This window comes from Pygoscelis adeliae, unplaced genomic scaffold (genome assembly GCF_000699105.1).
Source record: "Pygoscelis adeliae isolate BGI_AS28 unplaced genomic scaffold, ASM69910v1 Scaffold86, whole genome shotgun sequence".
NCBI classification, from domain to species: Eukaryota; Metazoa; Chordata; class Aves; order Sphenisciformes; family Spheniscidae; genus Pygoscelis; species Pygoscelis adeliae.
This window is the reverse complement of record NW_008824930.1, coordinates 111660-117208: the sequence shown is the minus strand read 5'-3', so window position 1 is coordinate 117208 and position 5549 is coordinate 111660.

Here is a 5549-nt window from a genome sequence, read left to right as displayed (position 1 = left end):
CAGCATGCCTGCAGCACGTCCGTCATGACTTTGGTTCTCTCATACCTCCCCTTCCAGGCCTGGATGAGATGTGAGCAAACACCGCCTGAGCTGCAAAACAGACATAGGGCAACATATTCCCTAAAATTCCTGTTGCTCGCAGTACCTGCTGCTTCAAATGGCAGCCCAGCTGCCCATTGCAGGCAGGCAGGCACCGCCACTGGCTTCAGCCTCCAGGGTCCTGGAAATTCAGGGCAGCAATACCGCCGACGGACTGCCCCCACCAAGCACAGCAGGGCCAGGGCCAGCTGCTTCTTGGCACCTGCCGCTCCACACCTGGCACCACACATGCTGACGAGGAAGCGCGGGCTCTCCCACCGCTCCAGAACACAGAGGAGCCAAAGTGCCCCCTCAATCCCAAAGTCTTGGAGGAGGATGACAAGACCTCTGCTCTTTCCGCTGCAGATAAAAACAGCAGCTGAGGTAACCTGAATGGCGTCCTCTGTAAAGACGGTAGCGCAGCTCCTGTCTTGATTATAAAGCAATGCCCATCCTGTTCCTTCTAACAGGGGCTGTAAGTAGCCCGAGCACTCAAATGAACTTGATAATAGGATTATTCGCTTCAGAAAGCCTTCACAAGCCATTGCTCCCTAGAAACTTAGGTGCTGCACGCACGAAACGGGCCAAACTATTACTGAAGAACACAATCTTATTTGAAGCAGCCCTTCTTGATCCACATTATGTCCCCACTGACGAACATGTAAGACCATACAGGACAAAGATAAAACGGTGGTCTCTGGAAAACAAAAGGCACGCATTTTAACAACGGTTTAATCTTTTCATAAAACATGAGTCCTCTGCATTGACTACAGACCAAGTATTGGGCCTCAAAATACTTTGCGATTCCGACAACTACATGAAAACAGCAAACTTCTGACATACCACGACATATCTATTCTTTAAACGTGTAGATGCTTTAAAACCATTCAGAAGACTATAGCAAAACATACCTGCAGCAAACGTCATCCTGCAGGGATTTACAGAATGGAATTAAATTAATTTGACAGTGCAGTGTTTCAGAGGTGTCTAGGGATAACAGGTAAAAAGCAAAAGTTTCATGTCCTCTACGATACACGGTCCTTGGATGCACTTGGAACTATCCTAAAGATGCTCGAACAGTAAATGTCATCCCCTCAGTTCTTCCAGCTACTTGGTCCAGTGCAGCAAAATCATGCGTAAAGCTGCCAGACCACATTATGGGACACAGCAGCATCTAAGTAGAAAGATTTTCTATGAGTATTTCATGAAAAACTGTGTATTCTTAAAACACATTCTTTTAACTGATTTGCAAACTGTTGGAAAAAGCAGAAGGCTAAAACTTCCATAAAAGAATGAAAAATAATTGGAAAATAAGGGACCAATTAATCGCATGCCGTGCCAGAGCGTGCTTAATCTATAAAGGCATGACTAAATTCATATTTGTATAAATCCTCACATGTAACAAAAGTTAAGGCGGCATACTGCATCAAGTAACAAAAAAACCTCTGGGGGGTATGCTTGTTGATCTTTGCAGAAAGAGGAGCGTGGGCGCTGCTCTCCTCCCTCCTTTGACCCCGACTGGCCAGAGATCATCATGTATTTAACTGCAGGGGGGGGAACCAAAAACCAGCAGTTATGTGAGTCACGATCATCCTTGCTACGCAGTCTCACGATTTATAAGCAGAACCAGATGTACTGCCCATTTTCGACTCGTTACTCCTGTTTTAACAATACACAAAGTATGTGCCTAATTACTCATGTTTTAAGTTTGTCATATTGGGATATCATTGACTCCTTTTAAGAAGTCATTTATACTTCAGGAAACTAATATTTTTAGCTAAAAGTAGCATGCTTTTCACATGTAATTGCACTAAAACATCTGCTTAAAGATTACTGCAATTCATGGATATAAAAGGAAGAAGACTACGACAGTATAACAAAGAGTGGAATAACCTCTAAGATGGTGAGTAAAATTAAGATCAACAGGTAGGCGAGGGAGGGAGGCTTCAGCTTCAGTTGAGGGTTGGTGGTGTGACAGCAGTTGCTACTTACGGGCAGGTTAATGCAAAGTTGTTTAAGGAACTCGGGATTACACAGGTAAGTAATGTGGCTGTTAGGTCAACAAATCCCTTTTGACAAGGAAGAAAAAGAGATGACAGAAAGGCACAGTGAGAGGGACATTGATGGGTCATGTTGAGAAACCTGGCCCAAAGTTAGGAAGGTGGTAAGGCTTAAACAATTTACGTTAAGAAAAAGCTGATCGAACTCTATGAAAACACGGGTAGTAAATACACAAGCGCAGCTTCAGTGAAGGAAGTAACTCAGATTCTTCCGAGACACTGAGTACTTCCCCCCATGCATTTTACCGATTACTCTTTTATATAAAAGAGCATTTAAAAGTATATCCATGGACATAATTGTTGCTTTATAGCAGCATTGCCCGATTTCAGCTTAGAAATTCTGCTGCTGCTTCCACAACCCCTGGTCACAACTAGCCTAAATATCCCATGTGTACTCCGTTGTAACACAGCAGTGCTCTTAGATTCAGCACATTCCTTACCGAACTCAACCAGGCCGTTTACACAATTTGCACCCGCTGAACAAGGCACACCAATGCAGATCCTCACTGTCTAGGTTCTAATACATAAACGCTATTCAATATAAATAACTAGTGAGCTTTGCAGTGTTCTCTATTTTTGTAAGCAACAAGGAAGTCTGTTCTTTCTAGGTAAAACTAGCGTCATTTTCCAGGAACAGAAACGCTCCTTGAAGCCAGGTGATTTAACAGGAATCAGACAAGTTTCCGACTGCCTCTCTCCCCCCCGCCCCGATGTCAGACAACTCCAGATATGCTTGATTTCTCCTTCTACCGGGGGGGGGGAAGCACCCGTGCAGCTTTGGCATTGACCACTACTCAGCAAGTAAGAGGTGACAGCAAGTAAGCATATAAGCAGCAAAACTGATGTGCAGAGTTGTGAAATAATCTTGTCATTGCTTCATTCCTCAGTATTCTACTGAATTCAAAACATTCAGTTTATTTTGGAATAGTATTTGACCTTTGGAAATACCACCTTCTAAAAATTTCCATTATTGAGTAACTTCGATTTCGGCATATCATTTCTCAATTTATGGTGACTTATAAACAAAGAAATTAGAACCAGAGGCATAGCTTTTCTGGAATAATAATAGATTTAATAAAATTGCTGTTAACTACGCAATTCTTCAGTTCCAATTAATCTAATTAAGAACTGAAATACCAGACTAAGAGAGCTCCAATTTACCATTAGGCTTGGTAAAAGTTGTTTCCGTATCTGTTTCAGAAGACAGCTTTTTTTTTTTTTTTTCATCCTGAACTTCATTATACTACCAAGATTCAGTTCCCTGTTTAATGTTTGGGTTATCTGTATCATCATTTCTGCTAAGAGCCCCCGCTCATTGCTCAGGCTGTAGTGCCCATTCACAGGGCAGGCAGAACAAGAACGCTGACCCTGCCACAAAGAATCGTGGCAGACAGACAGTGGAGGACAAGGAAACAAACCGCTGTCGTTCGCGCTTTGTAAGGTAAAGGGCTTTTTAGAGTCCTGTGAAGAACCGTGGGGCTGCTGTGCAGATTTTTATGAAGAAGTTTGCTCAAGCTTAGGGGAAAGCAAGGAAAGAATGCATGCACCCAGCTGAAAAGTGGTGCAAGTGCTGTAATTGGTGTTGGAGCTGGCATCTTACCGAGGAAGTTACTGACAGAAAATAGTTACAGGTTCCAGAGGGCCCTCAAAACCAGAAACAAGTAACTTGGGCTTTACCCAGCAGAGAAGGGGGAGTCAGAGAAAGGATGCAGAGTTTTAACTATTTTTAACCACTATAAAATAATCTGTGTAAAAACCATCAAAGCCATGCTGCAATTAACTTCTTTCAGTATGCAAAAGACAGCTACAGAGCCATCTGACGGTTCCTGGGTGAAGGCCTGTAAGAACTACTAACAGCATTAGATACTCAACACCACGAAGGGGATACAATTAAGGCAGCACGCATCTCCAACCTCTCCAATTCAAGACCCAAGATCATCACAAATTGTGGTGAAAGCGTGCACGCACACACACAGAATTTTTCCCCACTTGAAGAGTAATATAAGACCACTGCATGCTGTATTACTCTAGCACAGATGGAAGCCGCTGGTACGGAGCTCATCAGCTGTCTTACTAAGAGCCAGTTAACTTCCATGCTTACTATCAAGTTTCTGTGCTAGAGGAGTACACACAGCACAGTAAGGCAAACTATTAAAACTTAAAACAATAAAAAAGTAGTGTTATTTAATTCTTGTTCTATACAACCTCCATCTTCCTTCCCAAAACACATGTAAAAATAAGGAGATAAGGAGACGAGATTTTTTTGAAAGTTCGCAATGGACAGTTTCAGAAACAAACTTCACTTCACCTGGGATCTGTGAAGCAGTGCAAAAGCAAGCACAACAGTTTGATTTGAAACCAGTTCTCCGTAACAAAGAGTGAATACAGATAACGTAAGCTACATTAAAATAGTTACAGTTCACATTACATGACTGGCCCATGTCATGACTTGTAAAATAACAGTAATAAGGAACAGCACAAAGGCTTTTTCTTAATAAATTTTAATGTTAAGACCAGTTTGTCTGGATAAAAACACAAAGTTACAAGAACCACACTACTGTAGATTCTGCATGATGCACAGCAGTGCTCGCAATATTTGAGTGGCAAGACCATTTTAGAACTGTTTACGAAAGATACGTCGAAGACAGAATCTTGGCGTGAGAACGTATGTTACCAGTGAATTTAATCTTGTGAAAAGATATCTGTCCCACAATGCATACCACTGTAAATAGTCAAATGCAATATTTATGCACATCAAAAATATATGGGGCGAACACTCAACTTAGCATTTAGTCAGCAACAGTGAAGGAGAGAAGTATTTTGGTTATTTTTCTATAATTTCATTTCACTGGAAATTTCCTAATAAATCACTCCAAAGGGTAATTATTTGTGGTTCAAAACCATCAGGACAACAGTAATTCTGTAAAATAGTAGTTTCTGACCATCCGATAGTGATGGCCCAATCCTCCTGCCACTAGATTCAGATGCATTTGGCTTCTGCTCACTGCCTTAGAACATGAGTCCAGACACCAAAAAATGCACTACCACCCGTAGTGGTCACAGCCTGGACCACATTAGCTCAAAACACGCCAGATCAGAGATGCAACATCAATAAAAGGAGATGACACTCTCAAAGCACCTGCCAGATTCTCAAGTATTAATTATATACACATATGGTTAAGTACAGAATACTGAAGGACAGTGTACCGAGCAGCAAGTTCAATGTTCCATCAATTTTCTGATTACCTCAAGGGCTACTCAGATTTCCCCCATTTAACCTAGGAAAGATACTGCAATCTAAGCATGTGATTTGATGCTACTTAAAGCTTTGTGATACTGTTATGTATTTTCTTTAAAATATCTACATACCCCCCCCCCCCCCCCAACATTCCTGCACAGAAAACCTATCTA